Here is a 23,590-nt window from a genome sequence, read left to right as displayed (position 1 = left end):
GACGGAGGTTTTTGCGGGCCAGCGGCTGTTAAAAGCCGAATTAATGTGATGACAGAGCAGTGCCCGATTCACCCGGCCCTTGCCCCACTTCAGAGGCGCTAGGATATTTATGAGCGCTGAAGTTCTTCATTTATTTTAACTGTGGGCTTGATTTAGCTTGCTATTTCCCTGTGATCTTCCTCAGATGCAGAATAATGGGGGGGAGGGGGCACCTTGGGGCGGGGAGCAGTTTTTCGTAGCATGAGGATCATCCTTTGATTAGGATTAGATAGAGATGGATAATTTTATCCACTTAAAACAAAATCTGTTCTCACCCTGCAAAGATACGTTGAGCTCATCTGAAGTCTCAAATCCTCCTTGTATTATATAGGGTGTTTATGCAGTTGTTTATTGCAGGATTTTAAATTTTTTTTCTTAATTATCATTTAATTATTTAATACTTGATGGGATTTTTTCCAAAATTCATCCTCCATAGGATTGCAGTTGCAGGAGGAGAAATGTACGTCAATTGTGTTTCGTTTGGATAGAAGAAGTATGGTATTTTTTTATGAAGAGAACAGCTTTCTTTTGATGGTCAGAGCAAGCTGTGTCCCTGTGGGGCTGAGCGCGGCCATTGGCTTCGGCTGCACAGTTGTGCCGTAGACGTCTCAGCGAGCGTCCGTAAATGTTTACTGTGACCGGGCGCTCGCCGCCGTCTCCTCCCGAGCCTCATGAATATAGGGCCGCGCAAACCGGGCCGGCCCCTCACCGCGTCTGCCATTTGAAGGGTCCTGCCAGGAGGGCGCAGGCCGCGGTGGGTCGCCAGCTGGTTGTGACAGGCTAGCTCTCCCCCAGCGGGGGACCATTCTGCCCGCGACCCTCTCCATGACAGCCTAGCCCCTCCCAACCTACCCAGCCCTTACCACCATCTCCCTCCCCCTCCCAATGTAACACACTGAACCCATACCCAGCTCTGTGATTCAGCGCCAGCTAGCGCTCCTCTGTTTTTGAAGACAGGCAGGCGTTCCAGAAATAGTTTCAGCATTACACGGACCGAGTGATGCGTGTGTAATCTGGGGAAGAATTGATTGGGGGGGGGGGGGGGGGGTGTTACAGACGGAAGAGAGGAGTAGAAAGCTAGTAAAGGGGGTTCATTCATCAGCTGTCTTCGGTTACCCCCCCCCCCCCATGTTTTATTCATCTGACTGATTCCATACATGGCCCCAACCATCAAACGCGATGCATTATCACAACACAGACTACAGTGCGTGAATGAATTCAGGCCCCGATTGCTGGTGTTGTAGGAAAAGAAGACTCAACAATGACAAAGCTTTATGGGTCCGATCAGATAGGGAAGCACTGCGCTTTGCATAAAGCCCTTCCTTGAGTGGCTATTGTACTCCTGCTTTCCTTTGTGGATCATGCTACTGAGGCTCTCGACGCACATGTGAAGAATCCACATGTTCCAATGAAAGAGGAAGGCACAAGAGGCTGGAAATGATAAGAGAGCTGCAGCTTGGAACACCTGCTGCCTCCACGCTAGGCTGATATTTAAAATGTTCCTTTCTGCTTTTGTGAGTTCAGGAGCCAATCTGGCACAATTGTTTCGGAAAAACTGTTTGAAGTAGACTCTTGGATATATGAGACTACAAGCTAACGATCTCCCCAGCCTTCAGACCTGCAGTTTTTTTTTTTTTTGGCCATGCGAGGCTGTACTGTAAGTAGTGTAAATTTTAGATGCACCGGCTGCTTTGCACATTTTTGGCAATATTGTAGAGATGAAGCTCAACCCTATTGGCTCCAGTGTGGACCATATGTTCCTTTTCTGACATCCTGATTTTTTTTCTTTCTTTTTTAGGAGGGTAATGCGAACATCAAAGGCAGAATTTGGGGTAGAAAATTTTGGGCAGGTTGAAGGGTAAAGTACTTTTCAAGAAAGAAAAAACACCACAAAACACCAGCCTGTTCATGAAACCACATCCGGTTTCTTGCTTTCTTATGGCTCTCTGGTTTATTTTCCTTTACCCCTTCAAGCAGCATTGTGGGATGCCTGTCCATGTCTTATTTTGGTCTTGGATGCTCCTCCCCTGCAGCAAAGTGTATTCACATTCATGGATTTGCGCAGTTTACGAAATAACGATGACCTGGTAAACCTGGTAAAGATGTTTTGCAGCAGTGCAGTTATGATAGGCTGGAACTTATTTTGACTGATCAGCTAAAGGGCGAGAATCTACCTGTTTCGTAACGCTATGTTTGTTGTGGCTTGTGTTCGATTGCATCGGAGACTCTGTGTTGTTGACTTTGAAACTGAGAACGTGACGGACAGCCCGCCTGGGAGACGAGCGTTCCGCAACGAAGGAGGCGATGGATTGCTAGTGGCATGAACAAATGAACAAGATGCAGTACAAGACTCTGGCTCCAGTGCGGTAGCTCAGGGTTTAGGCCATGCATAAACGCTGTTGGCTGCATGTGTTTGCACGCGGGTTTTCTGTCGTGTATTTGTCCTGAATCCTCCCAGCGTCCCCCTGGCTGCTGACTCCTCCACCCGAGTTCTGTATGATTGCCGTCGCCCTCCATTTTTTCTGTGGTCTCAGACCGCTTGGGACACAAATCTTTGATCGGGTTCGGTAGCTGTTCCTGTCTGTCCTAATCTGAGAATCGTTCGTCCTGCAGCAGGTGCTTTTCTGAGCACTCAAGGTCAACTTGCATGGTATTAAAATGATTAAACAATGACAAGACACTGCACATACAGGACATAGTCTTTTAAAAACAAACAAATAAATAAATACATAAAAATGTAGACTGACAGAGGTAATGGTAACCAAAGTTCTTCTCCTTCTCCCTCACAATGCAGGTATCTGGAGAGACTGAAAGGTCCTTTCCTTAATGAAAAGAATGAACATTTGATGAAAGTTTGAAACTGAAGAGAGGGGAAAAAAAACTTTGTACAACCTGACTTCTATGTGAGATTTTCCGAATGGTCTAGCCTTATATTAGAGCACGATGCATTCAGTGCAATTCATTGTGTCCTTGACTTTCAAAGGCTATTTTAACAGTTTTACTTCTTATTCAAAATGTCTGGTATTTCAGTGTGGGAAATTTTAAATGTATTGCATTATTTAATGATAAGATATTTCATATTAACCATTCTGAGTGCACCTATACCTTAGTTGCATGCTGTGAATAAGATGAGAAAGTAATTAAACCACTATAGCTAGATAAATGATGCAGATGATATGAAACCTTCATTTTTAACTTTGTATACATATATTACTGCACTGGATACAGATGAAAATCAGTGTTGACTATGTAGCTGATTTGTGGAGTCTTAAGGTTTGGACAGGACCACATGACTTTCAATGCTGAACAGTTTATGAGTGCCTGTAAGGAAACCTTTAGGAGCTTTCCGATGCAGCCGATGCAGAATTGCAAGCCCATCCCCACATTCTTCGCTTGGAAATCTGCACGGCACTCACCCTCTTTTCTAGAAAAGGAGGTTAAAGTAACACACAGCTCTTAGCACTTGACACATCCACTGGTTTCACATGCAGTTTCAGTATAAAGTCTCTCTAGAAGTCATAATGTCATGCTCATCATTATAATTCTGATGGGCAGCTATGTCCAGGCAGGCCACGCACTGAATGTGGAAGCAGATGTACTTGATGACCGGAGCAGTCGCCCCGCTCGTCTGCTAATGGCAGCCTAATCTAACCCTTTGGCTACTGTTGCTGGCAATGAAGAGTGGGTCACAGGATTGTAATGCAAAGGGCTCAGGTTAGCAGATGCCAAGGGAAAGGCATGCACTGCTGGTGATGTTGGAAATGTTGTGAGAGTCCACTGACTTGCACATTTCTCAGTGTGGAAGACTGCTCCTCTGTCTGCTTTTGTCATGTCAAGGTCAGACAATGGAGGAAATGTCTCTGCGCTGTGGTTGCATTGTACACAGGCCTCACAGTTTAGCCGAAACCGATAATCCCAGCCCACTTGTGCGGCTGCAGAGCACTGAATGAGGCTAGTTAAATTGCTGCTGCCAGCCCAAACCGCTGCCTCTCTCCCCTCGTGTTCAGCGCCGTTCCAGCCGCGCTCACAGGTCACGTGACCCGGCGCGAAGAGGCTTCTCCAATGCGGCGATCCTTAAATCATTAGAATCATTCTTCTCCTTCGCCCCGTCTTCCGTATCAGCTGGACGCAATTACCGCGGAGATGGGGCGAGCCGCGCAGCACGGCGCCCCGGATCCGCGGACCGCGCCGCGCCGAGCATGTGCCGACGCAGACGACGGGACGAGCCGGCGATGACGGCGCCCCGCCGAACGTGTCACTCAAACGCTGGCGGTAAAAAAAAAAAAAAAAAGCGGGTGGCAGCACGCTGTAGCAAAGCCCATTAACGGCTCAGAGAGACACATCAGCCCCCCCCAAAAAAATGGAAGAAAAAAAAAAACACATTTGTTCCTGCACTCTGGATTCTGCCTCGCCTCGGATTTTCGCTCCGTCTCTCTGTGCGCATCTGCCCCCCCCCCCCCCCCCAACAACGTGACACGCGGCAGTGAGAGTTGACAGCGCTGTCGGCAGTGTTCAGCGTCACAAAGATGTGAACCCCGGGATTGAGCTTTGTCATCAAAGAATAGGTTTTGAAAGTTGGGCGGGGCTTTGATCTGGTAAAAGCGGAATACGTAAGTGAAGTCTCTCTCTCTCTCTTGCACACAGTGACTCTTACAAACTGACTGGAGGAAAGTGCTTTTGTGCTGCATGTACAAGAGAGTTGATTACTGAACAAATACAGTTATCTGTACAAATATCGCAAAGACGAAAACCACACATTGACACAGCCACAAGAGCACACGCACACACGCACACACACACAAACGCCTACCTACCTACACAGCCACTCACCCAAATGTAAATGACAACCCTGTAGTTGCATAATATTAAAATAGGCTTGGGCCTCTAATTGAAAGAGGAGTTTCAGCAGCCTAAAAGCTTATCTGGTTATTACTTGTATATTTTTATTGTTCTAATGTGTGTTAATGAACAATCTGGGCAAAAAAGAGGTTAATATACAGCATATTTTTACATGCACTAGAGGGCATATGCACAGCCAGCACTGTTAAATCACTTGATGGACTGTGGTTTGGTAGATAAGGCCACATCATTTCTGCAGTTCTTGTACGTATTTCTGGAGACACAGAAAAAGTGCGTATTCAGTTCTGTACAAACAATTCATCTTGGGATATCAGCTTCTTGTCAGCTGGGTGGAAACTCTGGGCGAGAGAGGCAGACACGAAGTGAGAGAGTGAGGGACACAATATCATGCACAGCCCTTGTCAGCACTGTGGGAGAGTTCCACAGAAGATGGAAGACGTGCCTGAGTGTGCCCTGCCCCTGCTCCCTACTAGCTCTCCAACCCATTTATCACCTACTCATGCTGGTCAGGCTGGGGGTGGGGGTGGGTGAGGGCCCCCCGAAAGAGGGGGCTTGGGGCTAATTGAATTCAAATCTCTCGCTGAGATTGCCAAGTGTCTCTTAAACGGGCGCCGCCGGTCCCCAGCCGATGGCGTTTAAAGTGCCCCCCCCCCCCCCCCCCCCCTTTCAGCCCCGATTAGAGGAGCGCGCGGCGGGAACGCCACATGTGTTTACGGGGGAGATTCATCTCTGTCACGAGATCCGCGGCGACGAGCGAACTTCCCGTTTCCTAAACCTTCCCCCTTACTTCCGAGGAGTTTTCCCATTTGAGAATTCCCGGCTTTGCTTCGTCGGCGCTTTTCCCGTGGGCCTGGCCGCCGCCTGTGAGTGTTTCACAGATGTGTGTGTGTGTGTGTGTGTGTGCATCAAGATTCTATGCGTGTGTTTGTGTGTATGTGCACGCTTGTAAGATGCATGAACCAGATAAACGATGAGAAAAGGCCCTCATCTGAATTCATAGTTTTGCCTACAGTGCGTCTACCACAATTTCAAGCGTGGTCTTGAATGCTTCAAGAGTCTGTGCTTCCGTTATGGGTCCTAGGAAGGGATTGCTTGCATTAATAACTATGCGTGTCACAAGATGCTTCCTCACTTTACTTTTTAAACTAACTTTCTGACTGATCTTCTGCTGACTGAACGCTTTACTCATGTCCTATACATTTTTAAAAACCTAAATCCCTGGAGTCTCCCATGAGTCTCCTTGAGTCTCCTTTAACTCTTAGACTGAAGCGAAAGCATGCCAAAGTTTGATACCAAGAACCAAGTCTGGCTGTCCTTCTGATCTTTTTAATAGACTCTATGTCCTCCTTAGGTTTAGTGGCCAAAACTGGACACATTACTCAATGGTCTGGAACAGGCTTCTAACAACATCTAATTTCCTTTATATATTATCTTTCCAATACCTTTGTAATAATACCCATTATCCTTTGATTTGTGTGCAACTTGTTCTGTATCCTAGCCTATTTGTTTTGTTTTTTTTTCTTTCTCCTTAACAATATGGTCCTGGTCCAGACAGACAAGGGTCAATTATTGCACACACACTAGAATGTCTAAAAATAAATGTGTGATAAATTATTGCCTACACGTAGAACCTCATTGTTAGTGCTGTTAAATGTAATTTTCCCACCCAATTCTGGATTCTATATAGTGGTTCTTGAAGTATTTTTGTAATAACCTAGAAACTATTTCCTTCACCTGAGTCGTTGTAGCTAATTTTCAACTAATCTCCCTATCATGATACTGTAACTTATATAGAGACAAAGAGCAGATGTCCCTTCATAAATCCCTGATCGACTCCACTTTTCATGAAACCACTTAACCTTTTTTATTCCTATTGATTTCAGTTTAATAATACGTTGCTTAAAGTAATTTATTGAAAGCTTTTTAGAGAATGCAAGCACATATAATATCATGAGTCTTACAATTTATGTTGAGCTAACTATCCCATAATTTCCAGCACCAATGATATCCTTTTTTCCCCCGGTAATTGACTTCACCTTGTATTAATACACTGCACTAGCAGTATCAAACTGCACGTAGTTGTACATATTTTTTGTATTTTACACCTAGTTTTTATTTTTGATACCCTGTCATATTTACTGCTATGTTTTGTTCACAGGGCAAACATGTAAATGTGAACTTGGTTCTCATTGTTCTACCCTGTTTAAATAAAGATGTTAAATATAATCTCACTCTTCCTGGATATAACATTAAATAACCAGCCAAAAACAACAAGATGACGATGAGGACAGAGTCATGCATCTCCAACCAGAAATGCACCCATTCTGCAATCCGCTCACTGCCACATATGTATCCCAATAGTTAACTTTCTTTGAGGTGTTTATTTATTTATTTTTGGTTATTCCAAGACAATATGCTGCATAACTAGAAGCAGAACATGGAAGTATTGAGTAGACCCTTTGTGTTTTTAGCTATCTTGCCAAATGTAAACAATTACTAAAAGCATGATCATAATAAAGCTACCTTTAATATATGGGCTGTGCAGATTGATAACTTACAATGGGTCTCTTAATCTTTCTGTTTCCAATATTATTTGCTCTTAGGCAGGCAAAACACCAGTTTGGTTGCTAACAACATTCTATTCTTAATATATCCTGTGCAAAAAAGTGGATTTCTTCTCTGTGCCTTCAGTGGCAGTAAAAGTAAATCCATCTTTCCATCTTGTAGATTGGAGACTGGAGACTCAGAACCCTCAACCAAAACTAATTTGCAACTGGCAAAACACAGATGGCAAACTACTGCTCCAGCAGTGAATCAGGCATTAGCAATCGATCAATCTGGCAAGAGTATGTCTCTCTGAGCATATCTGTGTGTATAATGTATGTTTGTCAACATATTTTGTGTGTGTGTGTGCGTACTTGTGCGTGTGTGTGTTAGAGATTGTGCATTGTCTGCAATCTTTCAGGATCTTCTCTATCTTTTGGAACATACACAGGAAGGCCTGTGGACTTATTCCTTCTCGGTGAAACACTTCAGCAGAAATAAATGATGAAAGGCTTGCGCGGGGCACAGCCAGCACAGGTCATATTGTTTCATCAATCCCACCCCCTGCCCTTCCCCTTGCTTGAAGGGAAAACGGAGACAGCCAGTGTTATTAGCACTAGTTGTTCTTTTATTTAATCTGTTCTGCTTTATTGAATTTAATTATTTCTGAATGATTAACTTAAGCGCGGCAGTGTTCCTGTTCATTTGGGGGGGGGGGGGGGTCTAAGGCTGGGGGGTGGGCTGGTGGAGGGGACAGCCTTGGAGCTGATGCCATTGATTCCATGTCGAGGAGTTGTGGGTATGTTTTTTTTTTTTTTTCTTTTTTTCTTTTTTTCTTCCAGTGAGATTTATTCGTTTGCCTGTACAGTGTGATGCTATGATTAGCTGGACAAATATTATAAGTCACATGAGTCTGTTACATCCTCGGGGTAAGAGCTATCCAGCAGGGTTAAAGGCTGATAGTGGCACAGATCACCGCTGTGTATTTCATGTGGATCGAATATCCACGGAGATGGATCACTCTGACCATACATACAGCTTCATTTATTTATATATTTATTTAATGGGCTAATTATTTGCCCTGTATACCAGACTCAGATCTTGTGCAGTGGAATGGGGTTTATGCTGTAGTTCAGTGGGCAGCTGTGCCTATGTAATGCTTTGGGGGAAGACATACTACGTATGTAGGTTTATCACAGGCTGATGCGTGATGTGGTAATGTTAGCCTTGGTGTGTGTTGCGCTGCGTCAGTCTAAATTGGGGTCCTTGTGCGTCCATAATGAGTGACTGATGTGACCTGTGTCGCGTTTTGTATGGTGTGGTGCCTCGTTACAAGGCTGTCACTACAAGCGAAAAGTGACAACCGCTTCCATAGATAGCAGAGAGACTAAAATGCAGAAATATAGTTAGCAAACTACTGTATTCTTTTTTTTTTTTTGGGAGGAGGTGAGAGGACTCTGGGCCTAGTTTGCACAAAGAAGAATTCAAATGTGGGATTATGGAAACCTGGCCTTTCCTTCCTCCCTAATTAAAATAGCAATCCCCTTGCCCTTTAAAAAGAGGCAATGGGGAGAATCCCATTACTTTAGCCCAGGAGAAACGGAAAAGCATTGCACCCTTTAATGACATTGCATTACTCTGGGGTGGAAGCTGTGGTAATACGCTGTAAACGACTACTAATGCATTTTGTGACAAGCTTCTAAACTCCCTGTCTGTCAAAACAGGTTGTGGCATACATGTTTTATTTGTTATCTTGCTGTTGTAGGCACTTGTTATTGCATTCCCGACTGCACGTTTTCTGTGTTAGATTATCACTGTAACTCATACTCATAGTGTGAATTTTGGGGTGGGGTGGAGGGGGGGGGGGGACTTAAAACAAAAACTGTGACTTTTTTTTTTCTTTTGCAGACCAGAACTGAGAAGGTGTGTGCATAATATACAGCATTTAATAAACATCCCATAATTGAGAGCACACTGAGTGATGTCGAAAATATACGGAGTAGACAGCTGTTATGGTTCTTCGCTTGGATTTAGCAGACTGAGTGGAAATTTCCCCCTTTTACCTCACTGACGTTTGAGACGTTCCATTTCATCGACTCAGAAGAACATATTGTGACATCTCACATTAAGTAACTGAACAGTGTCACATGAGGACATCCCTCTGTGTGTCACCTGAAGCGAAGCAAAGGTTGATCACATCTCCATCCACCGTCATTGCTATTAATTGTTAGTGTAAAATCCATTCACGCAAAGTTCATAAGACCATTGTGTCAAATTAAGCTCAATTGAAATTTGACACGTACGGGAGGCGTGTGAAACCGATGGATTTCACCCCTCTGAATCTCCTCGCTTCGTTAGGACTGGTCACTCCTGACGGGTCTATATCTGAATAAAATGGCATGATTCAGGGGAATCTACTTCATGGTACTTTGTAGTAAGGGAGGCCACTGATATCCGCCAGGCACTGTGCACCGTTCCCTGCCCAGGCACTGCGCATAGTAATTGGGGGATTTGCGATGTGTTGCCGTATGCGAAACACAGCAAATTAAGCACTTTGAAAATATGTCCTTATCCCCTCAGATAATGTACAATATAATCTCCTGCCAGCCAATCCCACACTAATCCCCTTACAACATGACTCCGGTTTAATTTTCACTCTGAGTGTCTGGGAATTAAGGTCAGCACTGCCCGAGTCATGGTACTTTGAAGCTGTCCCTCCTTGTTTTACTAGGTGTAGCAGCCGGATGCAAATTTCAAACGATTTGAATGCAAATGAATGTACCTGTGGAACATGGTCTGACTGCATTAAAACCCCTTTTTAATGTCTCACACATGGACAAAAAAAAAAAAACTCCCCTAATGCATTTACAGTATGGTCATAACCCTCAGTGTTATAACCCACACCTTTTTGGTATGGTGTGTGTTGGAAAACCAATCAGAGGGGACACTGGCAGGCAAGCAGTTTTGGTTTTTTTGGGAATTATTAACAGTGCTATATGTATAATGGGTGCTGTATGTATATGTATAATGGGAAAACACTTTTCCAATCAGCCTACGGAAGAATAGTGACACAGATCTGCGTAGACTGATGCCTGTCGGACCATTGTGCTTTACCACAGAGGCAGAGAGGGAAATCCCTCTGGCTCCGGTCTTAGTAGCTGTGCATCACCACTGTACCGCCACTGAGTCCACAACTTTAAGTATAGCCTTATAGCAGACTGCAGGGAAGCACCAGGAGGACTGTGGGAAGTCCATAAGGTGGCCCTCCGAGCGCACGGACCAGGGTCAGCGAGGCCGGAGCGCCGTCCCACCCGCCGCGGCGCATCAGCTGGCCCGTCCGCCAGGCGCCGACCTCCACGGAGGCGAAAATAAACTCTGCGCGCCGCCGCCGCCCGCGCTCACGTCACCTGCGGCGATGACGGCGGGCGCAGGAGCTCATTCGCAGGCGAGGGGGGGTGGGAGAGGACGTGCGGCGGCTCCGCCGCGCCTGATGCCGGGCCCCCCCCCCCCCCCGCGTACACTGCGGTGAAGCGGGGGTGGGGGCGAGGGGATGGGCACAGCTGCTGGCCTCCCACTTCGCAGAGTGCTCACAATGAGTGCTGGTGGACCTGGCTGCATTTATGTGGAATTTGACAAGAGTTGTAATCCCATCCCTTCATTTTATCACTATAAGAGCATGTTTTATTTATTTTTTTAGTTGTGGTGGACATAAACCAAAAAAGAGGTTGCAATATGTTCTTTTTTTTGCTCTGATTTTGTGACATCCAATAAGATGTGTCTGTTAGTCATTGTTTGTTCCTTCAGCTTTAGCTCTGGCTAATTTAGGCGTGGCTGAGAGGGAGTTCTGCTGTTGCATGTTCAGGCTTTCAGCGTGGTTGTAGAGTAATCAGGTAGATTTATGCTGCCCTACGTTCAGGCGTGGAGTTTAGTTTGTAGAGCAGTTAGGTGGATTTATTTTGTTGTTGGCTCAGGCATTGAGTCTGGTAGTAGAGTGGTCTGAAGCATCAATGTCATGATGCCCACGCTCATCGTTTTGGGATGCAAGTCATTTGTGGTGTAACATGACTGATACTGCAATGAGTCACGCATTTGAGACACTCAGATAAACATAAAACCCTGAGCTACACTGAACATGTACACGAGCGCAAAATGTCAACTATGCATTTGCAGCAGTTTCTGACAGAGAGGATTGCAGAGACCTGGTTGATATGTGGATTTTATTTTCAGACCACGGCGAAGCCTCGTTTCCTTCTTGTTGGGACCGGGGGGGGGGGGGGGGAACCGAATGCCTCTGGCCTTGGGGGGCTGATTTGATTTTTCCATCAATGCCCATGTTCTGCCCTTCCCAATTAGCTCTGACTGGTAAACCAATCCCCCCCCCAGTGTGTAGTGACACCCGCTCTCTTACCCACTCCCAGCTGGGAGTCAGTATGTGGTGTGGTGGTGGGGGGGGGGGGTGCAGGATGATCCCCTGTGTTTTCTCTGCTTAATTTCAGCTGTTTTGTAATTACCACGGAAACCAGAGAGGTTGTGAATTAAGCTGTTTTTACTTCGTGCACAAATATGAGGCTTGGCAGAACATTCACAGAACCACCCAGAAGAAGACTGCCATGTTCTGACTTGGAAATTATTATTATTTTTTTTTATTTATTTTTTTTTTTTAATTTTTTACAACAGGCAGTTTATTAAACATATTAAGGTTATAGATTTTCCCACCCATGTGCATCATCAATATAGGCTTTTGCAATTACACCACTTCATCTGAAGTGTTGTTCCTAAGTCTACTTGGAGAACAGCCGCCAGCCATGTTTGCCTGCCCCATTTTCTCGCCAATTGATCAGACGGCTCTGATAATCAATTTGCAGTTTTAAATTTGTTTATTTTTTTAATTCCCAATTCAATTAGGTTCCATGATGAGTATTAAAATTGCAAATGCGTTCCGTATTGATAAAGACCACGGAAGTAAATTCGGGTGCGTTTGAGCGTGTCTCTCCAGCTCTTGAGACACGGCGGTTTTGGTTTGACAGAACAATTTGTTTTGCCGCTCGCTTCAGATTAGAAATGTGCTTTTGCGGTGTTCCCAAAAAAAAAAAGAAAAGAAAAAAGAAAAACCCACAGACAAAATAAAAACAGGTCTGTTAATTAACTGACAACACATACCTTGGAATTATAACAAACTGTACTGGAGTAGATGAAGTAAAAACAAATAAATTAACCAAATGAATGGAACTGGGTATATGAAGAAAAAAAGTCTTTTTTGATTACACCACAGCTGCCTTGAGGTTTTTTTTTCCAGTTTTTTTTATTTAACAGTAGTTTATACGAGCTGAAAAAATGTCATGTTCTTTCACTACGGGATTCCCGCTGTGCCGGCTTGGCAGACGCATCAGTAAAAGCACGCGTTTTCCCATTACCGCCTGCGAGCGGGGGCCTCTGGCCGAGGGGCCCCGCCGCTCCCCTCGGACCGGTCCTACCGCCGGGCCCCCGTGCTCCTCTCTTATCTGCGGGGCCCGCTAAGCCAGCCCGTTCTGACCCGAGGCTCGCTAACACTCCGTCATATCGCGAGGGGGGCCTGTCCAAACATTTACACAGGCGGCGAGCAAAACTTATCTCCCGGAACAGAAAGCCCGGCTCTATTAATCAGCCGAGGCCCTTCCCCCGCGGGGGGGAAACTCGGGAGACGTAAATGAAGCAAATGTGACCACATCGGCCCAAAGGGGGGGGCGGGGGGTGGCGGCAGGGGGGACTGGGAGGGACCACAAAGGAAGGGATGTGGGGGTGAAATGGACAGGCCGACACGGAGGAGAAAGAGGGGGGGTCGGAGGGCCGGGACCCCTTGTCCCGGAGATTTGTCCAATCCGCCAAAACCAGGCCGCGAGCATGAAAGCGCACTCGGGGCGTAATTCATTGAACAGGACTCCAGAGCCCACCAGGCTGCCTCCATGAACAATTAATTATTCCTCATTCTACACCAATAGGATTTATTATATTAGATTAGTTAGCGCTTTTAGCCTCCATGCAGGAGTTGCACTCGCTGATGAATGGTGGGCTGTATCTGCAATGGCGTTGTGCGCATACCAATTAGCGTACGTTCACCTGATTAATATTTTATAGTGTACCTACTGTATATTACATCACACCCTTCATCGTGAATGATCTTTAGGGCGATTGAAAATGTGGCTGCAAATCCTTTGTTGGAAATTGGCCTACTCTGCAGGATGCTTTGTAATGGCAGGTTGAAACTTGCTCACCTGTATCCATTGAAAAATCAATGAGAGGCGGTGTGCAAATCTTCATCTTGAAAGCTTTATGGTTTGCTTCAGGTAATAGCAGTTTTAACTGTATTGCGAAGTAATTATCGACCAAAATAAATAAAAATAAATAATGAAACTGAAAGCTGGAAAAATGAATTAAGTATCCTTCTTGGAAAGCTGTGTTCTGTCATGGTCTGTGGCGTCTGCAATCTCAATACTATTTGAGCATTGACTAAAATTCCCAACTATTGATGTTCTTTAAATATTTTCTCATTTGCGCGCCTGTGCTTAATGTTTTTATTTTTTGTGTGTGTGTGAAGGGACAGTGTGAAAGCATTGTGTGGTGGCTTTTGTGTATGCTTGGCAGCGGTGCGGTAAATAAAGGAGAGGAAAAACCTCTGGTTGCTCCTTGTGGAGAGCAGTGCTACGGTCGTCATGCGGTGTGACCCCGGACTCTGTGATTTGGAGCTCAGCGGCCTTCCCGGGTGATGCCGCTGGAAACGGCCCCCGGTTCCGCCAAGGAAGCCCTGCCCGTGCCAGATGGCCGAGGGGGTCAATGAAGTGCGCGGGTCAATAGTATCGACGCGCGCCCGGGACGGGCCCGGGAGGTGTGGAGCACAGTTAAACCTCAGCGAGCAGGCACAAATTTAAATGCGCGCACCAGGATTCAACACGCTGAGGAACTAGGGACCGTGAGAGTTCCGTTCTTTTGTGTTCCATTTTCAAAAGGAGGAAACCAAAGTGATGCTGTAGACATTGAAAAAATGAATAAAAAAACATGGTAAAGTGCTGTGATTCAGCAAGCTCTTTGGATTGGTAACAATACAAATCATCGATCAAAACTGGAGACAAAAAAAGAAGCACAATGTCAAAAATGCACCTATTGTTTCAACAGACTTCGGTAAACTCTACCAACAAGAACAGTGAAAAAGGAAAGTGAACACAGCCTTAAACCTAATCTGTCCCAACAGAGGGCCAGTCTGTTGTGTTGCATTTTTTCCAGCTTGATTAAATAATTAGATCTGTCAGTCAAATTTTTTTTTCAGTGCATCACACCTATTAAATGTTTCAGTTTTTAACACAGCAACACACACAATAGATTCCTGCATATTTTCTCGCTCAAACGTGCCCATTTTTATCTAAATTTGAAACTGTGAGCAAAGAAAATGTCTTTATCAGTCAGCTTGCTTGCAATATTATTTATTTATGCTGGTAGCTTGAGCACACATCTATCCATCTGCTACCCAGGCAGTTGTACACAGAATGCTTACTGCATCTTCTGCATCGCTGAATTGGAGCTCAGTAGAACAAAAAATGTTTTTGTTTTATGTTATACATGTGATTAACTGATTTCTAGTTGGGCCTTTTTTGATGAAGAACAAACTCTGACTCAACTAAATGTGGAAAATGGAGGGACCAAATCACTACACGGAATGCTTATGATTTGAATTTACATGATAAAAATGCTTACTCTGACAAATACATTAGTTGATTAATCACTCTGGTGAACATGCTATTCATTATAGCCCCTGTAATAATAGATCATATCCAACCAGAAACAGTGTTAAGTGTGGTTATTTACCTTTGGCATTATTATTTATAGTCGTGATAGGCAATCTAGGACGGCTGAATGCGCATCTGTTTAGGCAGTACAGGTGCATATGCACCTGAACAATGTTTATGTTGTTGCAAGGGAACAATGGTAGAATTTCTAAACCAATATCTAACTGCTCTGCCCTGAAATTTTAATGCCTGCAATATTTATGAAGTCATATTTTAAGGTAATAAGGGCTAAGTGTATCGAAGGGTCATATATAGAGAGTTGCGTGTGTGTGTGTGTGAAGTCAGTCTTTGAGAAGGAAGTTCATAAAGGGAACAGAAGGCGCCATTACTAAGGACAAGATTGACAGAATTTAATTAGTGGCTTTCTCAGGGTCAGTGTGCACAGTTAACTAATGATCTGCGTGTCATGCGTCGCTCCAGGATGACCCCATATTGTGAACAGTTATTGCTGTAAGCAGACGTACGCATAATCATGAATGCATCTGCATTAATCTGCAGCGGGTGCCACAGCGCTGCGCGCTCGTGAAGACGGACGATATTACCCGCAGCATGTTTACCACGCGAGCCGATCGCCGCCTTCGTCTCGTGCGCGGCCGGACGGGCGGCGTGCCACGTGCACCCAGGTACCCCTCTGATCGCGATGCCGCTTCGGTGGTCCCCCGGAACCTTCAGCGCTTTTGATCGGGTGGGGCGCGTTCCGCGTGGCGCTTAATTTGGGGAAAAAAAACAAAAAAACAACAACAACAAAAAAAACGGCCACCCGCCCAGTTTATTCGTCTGTGGCTGGGTGTCTGCTCGAGTCTGCAGGCTATTCTTTACACAGCTCTCCGAGCGGAGGAAGTGGCTCCATGCATTATTGAAGAGACATTACATATTTACGTCTGTGGCTGTAGGGAATTGATTAAGCCAACCGAGAGAGAATAAGGCCTTTCTCTGCCTTCACAGCGAAGAACAGTCAACTGAACTGCTTAAAGATGAAGGAAATGTCATCTCCACTCTTTTACAGAGACTATATGGGCCCTGAGTTAGGATCTCGCTGAAAAATAGTTCAAATCAGAGTCAAATATTAGCGCACCCCATGTATTATCAAAATAGCGCATATTTATTCATGTCAGGTACTGAAGATATTTTTCAGCGTTGGTTATATTGAATATTAGTGTTTTCAAAGATATGTCCTGAACGGAAAGTACAACCTGCGGGACACTACATTGACGTGATATAACTAGATATGGGGGAAAATATGTAATGAACCATTTTCCCCCTAATAACTAAAAATACGTTCTGCACTTTCGATTCTGTACTGCAGCTCAGACTGTTATATTTCTTTTGTAATAACGTGCAATTTTTCAAACCTCGTTTCCAAGAGCTTGTTACATTTCAGCCGCTTGTATCATTTCAACAGCAGGACAGTGAAACCAGTTTTTTTGCAATAAACTAATTTGAAATATATTAAAGTGAACTTGGGGCTGGAAAACCAATTTCGTATGTTTTCGCTCTTCTTGTGTGCTCCTCAGGTTTGCACGTATAGTTTCATTATATTTAGCTGAACTGGAATGGCTAGGCAGTTTTCATTGTTATCTCAGTTGTTAACGCTTTTATTCTGCTAAAGAATTGGTTTTGAAAACCACTGATTTTTTACCTTTCTGTGCTGGTAAGAAAACTTTTTGTTTCTTTCAGAGTACTGCATAGATCGTCACAGTTCGGAGAGGATAATACTAAAGTGTCCCACATTTTGGACATTGATTGTATCCAGACGTCTGAATTATTTTTCCCCACACTTTTTTTCTTCACCACTAGGAGAGAGTACTTTAGCTTTGACTTCAGCTGCTATAATGGCTTCAGAGGGTGGTAATCAGTACCGCTAAAAGCAACCGCAGCCTCTACCATGCAGAGCCCGATCTCTACTTTAAGGGCTTCACAGCTTTAACTCTAAAATGTGTCCATTTTAGAAGTTACACTTCCTGATTATTCTGTCTGGTCTCTGCTGTGTCCTTTCCTCTTCCTGGACTTTGATCTCATGTCCAGTTCTGTCCGGTTTTAGCCCTAACGGTTTCTCCCGAATGTCTCTACTTGAAAGGCAAAGCTCCCTGCTTCCCTGACCCTTTTTGGAGACCTTTTCTCCCTGGAACTCAGAGCTGGTCCCTACTGCAGCGTCCGGTCTCCCTGACTCTTGGCTGGTTTCCGGTATAAGGGCCGTGCTCTTCGGCTCTCGCTGCTCACCTCCTGCAGAACGGCGGTGTGCATCTGGGCACGCCTCTGGCGTAGAGGTCGCGCCCTTTGACCCTCTGAGCCCATAATATCTGCTCGCAGAGGCTGCTCTCCGTAGTTCTCGGTGGCCTGCGGGGTTGATGGGCCTGGTTAGGCCAGATGGGGGGGTGGGGGGTGAGTGAGAGAGGAAACCCAGAGCGCATAGCTCCACTCGCCCGTGTGAAATCCACAGAAGTCTATGTAATCCGCTTCTCCGCTGCCCTGCCCTGCACTGAGCGATAACAGCTGCACATTTACCCTCTGGCTGATTCGCCGTGACCCGTTTCGGCCCGTTTCAAAGCTAAAGTGTCGCCATCACCTTCGCCCGCTCCTATCAACCCTCGGGTGGGGGGGGCGGGGGGGGGCGTGGGGGCTGGCGGTGGGTGGTCAGCTTTCCCCTTAGCTCTCGCCCATCTGGACTGCAGAATCAGCCGGAGCCAAAAAAGACTGAGTGCCAGGCTGACAGTTGTGTGGGGCACAGATGGCTTGCCTCCATTTTGACTTTTATTATTTTCCTTTCCATTTATTTATGATTATTTCCTGCGCGTGCTTCGTGTTTCAAGTATCCGGTATATAGCCCGATTGCTCTCCAATAAACAGTGGAGTGCTGAATATAAAATGAATCTGCGGTGAGTGGTTTTACAGAGATAATGGACGGGGTGGAAGTGTCACACAGGTGAATTTTGCTGACAGTTTGTGTCACACAGGTGCATTGCCCTGAGAGTTTCTGTCTGTAGCCCTTTCATGCTTGTCCCTGTCTGTCTGTCTGTCTGCCTGCCTGGGTCTCTCCTTTCAGGGTCTGTTCAAAGTATCTCTCTATCCCGTCTGCTAATCTATTCACCGAATCTGCTCCAGCAGATTCTCATTGCAATGTGTCAGCCTGTCCATCTTCTCACCAGCTCCATTCAGATTTTTTACAACCTCTAGCACTTAGAGTTGAACTGTTTTTGTTTCCCTGTCCTAAATAACAAAGATACTCTATTCAAATATCAAACATCACGGGCGTTAAACCATCAATTTGCTTGGGGTTCAGTGACTTATATAGTAATACGTAATATTACAATAATATATAATATTATAAACTATTTTTTCCCAAGTTATTTGGTAGTGTGTCTGCGGGGCTGTGCTATTTAAAGACTTGAGCTCATGATGGAGTGAGGCCGCCGCAATCCGATGTGGAGCCAGACCATAAAAGATGTAAATGCATTCACTGTTTTTATTTTAATGAAGAGTATCATTTCCTTTTACACCCTGGAGCTGAAAGCTCTTTATTGAGGAGGATTTGATCTGGTTTAGGCCTGGCTGTGTCCATCATATACTGTACACTTCACTGATGTGTGTCTGTCAATATAGGCTAATTAACAGTACCAGAATTCAGAGTTCTTTCTTTAACCTTCACAGAGCTGAATCTGTCTTTTAACTGGTCTCTTAATGGAACATTATGAAAAAAGAACATTTACTCGCTTGTTATCCAACTTGTATTCATAGCACGAAGTTGGAGAACGATTTTTAGGCTTAACTACATTAAATTGTTGTTCCACAACACTTGTAAACAAACCCCTCGACCATTGCCTCCGGTGTCGCTGCCCAATCATATTTTACACAATATTTTATGACTTCTCTTTGGGACATGCCTTGCATAGGCTGAAGACTCTGTTATAAAACGGTCTTCACATTATTCACAGTTTCATGCTGCTTTGCGATTGAAACACAGCCTAAGTATTGAGCGTGAACCTTACCCTCGAATAACATTAGAAAGAAATGTTATTAATCACCTCCTGTAACAAAGGGATCCTGCTCTGCAAGGGCACTTCACTAAATAATGGCATACTATAAGAAAGGTAGATTAATAGTGATGTGTTGAAATTCTGACCTGGTTGCCATGGATAACATTGAGAGGCTTTTAAAATTAAAATTATTGCAGCCAACAGAAACGTGAGGCACAGTCCTGAAATTTGTTTAATTCATTATTAACCACGAGCATGTGATACGGATGCAGCGGTGCTGCACTCCACAAAGAAATTACTGTTGAATTTCTTTCAGTTTGCCACAAATTGTAGCCCGGGTTTAAATCACAGAGCTGTATCGCTGTATGAAGGCTCCAACCAAAATTAATATAATTGTTCATTTTTCAGAGGGCATCCGAGATGAGAAGCACTGCTAACGGAGATAATTTTTCTGAGGGAATGTTCAGCATTTAATATTGAAAGAAACAAAACCGCAGTATTTCAAGATGACAAATGAATTTTATTAATTTGTCGAAAAATTACATTTCATTTGTTTATATTTCGAATGAGACTGCAAACGACATACTTTGTTTACATTCAGCTGTAGGGAGGCTTTTGGAGACACACACAGGCATCCATCACACCAAAAGTCATCATTTCACATGCCAATCTAGATATGATGGCAACTGGAGGTCAATATTCGGGAATATGCGAATTGATCCACAAAAACATTAGCAAAGTAAAAGTGGCGATCCATCCATGTTTGAGTGACGGCTGTGGACCAATGGATGAATCACGTGCAAGTGACACTGAGATCACCTGGCAACCCAGATCCAAGGTTCCCGCGTGGGGTTCTGTGTCTCCATTGATTTTCACCGTATAAACCCAATAAAACTAATGCTTCACTCTGATAGTGAAAACTTGGAAAGACACATTTTCAAAGAGCGCCCGTATCTTTCATAGGCTTTGTCTTCACAAGCATAACTTACAGCTTGCCTGGTTTCAGGGACGGAGCTGGCCTGGCCTGCCAACAACAAATTGTATCAAGCAAGTTCGTTTGACAGATGTGTTGAGGAAAGGGATTTTTTCAATCACATTTTCCCAATCATACCATCCTTGTGGCACGGACCCAAATGGAGAGAGGAGCGCACAGAAAAATTCATCCCTGTCTGAAATTAACCTTGTTATGAGGTCTCGCATAAACCAGAAGTCTATGTGCTCAAGACCTGGAACTCAGACCAACTCACAAGCACTTTGAATACTCAATAGGAACCGAGACTGACTTCCCCATTTAATCCGTTAAGTATCGAATGCATCAGTACTGACATTACATTATTAAAGTTGCTGTGACTGTATTAGGTCAATATCTATCATTCTAGCCGTGTATGCTGTCCAGGAATAACTTCCTGACATTTTTATTTGTAACTTCTTATTGTAACTGACAAACTGCCTACCCGTAGCCCGTGGCTGTCACTCACCCATAACACAAACAAATCCATTACTTGTAGTGACAATTTTGAGCCTCTGGTGACCAGCTTGTGCTATCTGCGATGATTGCTCAGCCACAATCAGTACAATGTGGAGAGACAACACGAGTGGGAGGTATGAACAACAGTTTATTAGATCATAAATAATTATAATCATATCAAAAATAAACAACCTCCAACATAAATGCTACAAATGAAATGTTAAATGTGATGAACAGTAAACCGGTGTTGCACTAAAAAGAAGACCTCAAACAAAAACCACAGACTGCATGGCCATAGCCACCCAGTTGCATGGTGGCGAGGAGAATAGAGACATCTTGGAGTTGCAAACGTGATTTTATCGCTTAGCCTTTTAGTAATCTAGTAATGAATGTCACACTCCTGTTGACCACTGCTGATACTGCTCAAGCAAACCTCCCAGAAAAGAACAGACAACCCCACCAGTAGGGAAACAGAGGAGCACAGACGGGCACAGACGACACTAGAGCGTTAAATATCATTTACTCGTTTTAGTCAATCGATTTATTGTTTTCCATCATTTATTTATTTTGTGTGAGCGTTTTGTTGTTTCTCAGCAGTCATTCCATCATATTCTCAATCCATAAATATTTTATGATCATTTCAGTCCTGTCAGTGTATTTAATTAGTTTGGGCTCTCTGACAAATTGAAATAAGATGTATCATTGGAATAAATTTGGCCAAACCTCACTACGTGGCCAAAGAGAAAATGGTGCATGCATAGTTATGTATCTCACACTTTGGCTATCACCTAAGTAGGGAGGGAGTGCATCCAGGCCAATATTCTGCAGAAAAACAGCAGGGAATAAGTAGGGAAATAAATAGGGGGGAAGAAAGCGATAGCTGGAGCTTTTAAAAGGTTGGATGCCCCTCCTGGGTCATATTTGTGTATTTAGATAGGTCTCGGCTATCTGTGATTAGGGGGAAGAGTCACCTCTAAACTAACTTTAGGCTCCGGGGCCAGGCTGTTATCGGGTACGGTGATGAGGTTATCGTGGTTTGTGTGGCTGGAAGCCATAAATCTAATACTTTACTCAAAGCCAGGGTGTGCTGGCAGACTGAGATATTTCCCCCCCCCTCGCTCTCTATCGCGCGCGGAAGCGCAGCGCAGCGCTGCGGTGAGTGCTTTCATTTCGGCGGGAGGATAAACCGCAGTTATTGAGGGTTTTTGTGCGACTCAGATGGGAAAAGGCCGATGAAGAGACTCGAGTTTTTTAAGGGGACGCTGTTCGCCGGTCGTCGTGCGCCTGTGCGCTGTGTGTTTCTGTTCGTGGAGTTGGGTACGTGCACCCATAAGCGTGTGATCCCAGTTTGTGCTGTTGCTTACCGATGCACGTAGTGTACTGGGAGGCAGTATAGCTGCTGGTAATCCAGCCAAAGCCCAGGGTTTCATTGTAGGGGATGCACCCCGCGGTCTGGCAAGCCGCGCAAGGCCGGAGCGGGGAGAGGGTCTCAGTGGGCGGGATTATTCTCATATCATCACACAGGAGCCGCTCTTCTGGTCGGGCACCTTCAGTCTGCCTCCACCAGCTGCTCACCAAGTCTGCCCCTCCGGCAAAATAACTGAGGAGATGAGCCGGAGGACTGGAGAGCAAGCGGCTGGTAGCGCACACATCCTGTGAGAGATTTGCCTGTCTGCTCTGTCCCAGATTGACAGAGGGTTCCACAATATGTCTGTTGCAAAAAATAATTTGAAGCAGAATCAATGTTCTGCCATCATCGTGTTTACCGTGTATTTTGTGGGTGCTTGTAGTTTTGGGGTCGGGAGTGGGTCAGGCTACAGGTTTCACAAGCTCGCCTGTGGTGCACTGAGGTCTGAACACCAGAACATGCTCCGCAGGGTGCTCCTTACAGGCCCTGTGGGTGAGACGCTTCCATTTGCTGGAAAATACAGCCAATCAGAGAGTAGCGGAGCTGGAACCGCTCAACTCTCAGGGTACTGAGACAGGTGGTGGAGGGGTAGAGTGCTACATGGTTGCCACAGCAACAGCAATGCATGCCTGCCATGCCATTTCTTCCTTACCACCTTCCTTCCACAACGCAAGCTGTGGTTTGAAGCAGCTGTCTGCTTGAACAGATACAAGCTCAAATTGTGTTCAGCTGAATCAGCCTGCATGTCTGAATTTACTGCTCAGTTTGGAATCTATTCCATCAGAGTTGGAGGTCTCTGTTTAGGTGATGTTTTGTGTGTGTGTGTGTGTGTGTGTGTGTGTGTGTGTGAGAGAGAGAGAGCAAGAGACAGTGATACACACATACATAGCTTATACACTCTCCCCTCACACACACGCACACACAGAAACATACTGTACACATATAGTCACTTGTGCACAGGTAAAAACACACCAACACAATTCAACCTCTATTATAGTCTGGGCAACTTTGAAAGTCAGGGCACCTTAAAAAATTCTAGAAATTGTTTTCTATCACTGGAATATAAGGTTTGTGGCAGTGAATACAAACTATGAGAAAATGTAAAGTGTGGGGGAGGCTGTTGAGAAAAAGGCTTCATACCGTAAGGAACGGTGAAGGGAGAAACCTCGCTCTTCAGTCACTGACCTTTGCGCAAGCCCTTGACATTTGCCAAATTGCCTCCATGTTAAAATGAGGATGCTGGCCTTGATGCCACATTTCTGATTGTGTTGATTGTACATACATGTAGGAGCTATACCTTGTTACTTGCTAAATGAGAACCCGCAGCTATAACGGTGATGGTAAGACAGGTCTTCATTCAGCCCTGTCTTTGTGACAGCTGTGGTAAAGATCTCACAAAGCCAACGGAGGCTGCAGTTTGTCACAGTCGCTTGGAGAATTTATAAGTCCTATCATCTAGGTTTAGGTTTACTGATCAAAA

At 44.9% G+C, this 23,590-nt stretch overlaps 1 protein-coding gene across 4 annotated transcripts in view; it reads left to right on the top strand.

The window, feature by feature from the left end:
- Positions 1 to 23,590, top strand: part of grid1b (glutamate receptor, ionotropic, delta 1b) — a 296,008-nt gene that overhangs the window by 35,339 nt on the left and 237,079 nt on the right. The gene's annotated exons all lie outside the window — the stretch shown is intronic.

The sequence above is a fragment of the Anguilla anguilla genome, chromosome 2, assembly GCF_013347855.1.
Source record: "Anguilla anguilla isolate fAngAng1 chromosome 2, fAngAng1.pri, whole genome shotgun sequence".
Taxonomy (NCBI): Eukaryota; Metazoa; Chordata; class Actinopteri; order Anguilliformes; family Anguillidae; genus Anguilla; species Anguilla anguilla.
Note: the sequence above shows the minus strand (reverse complement) of the source record. Positions and strands in the feature narration are given on the sequence as shown.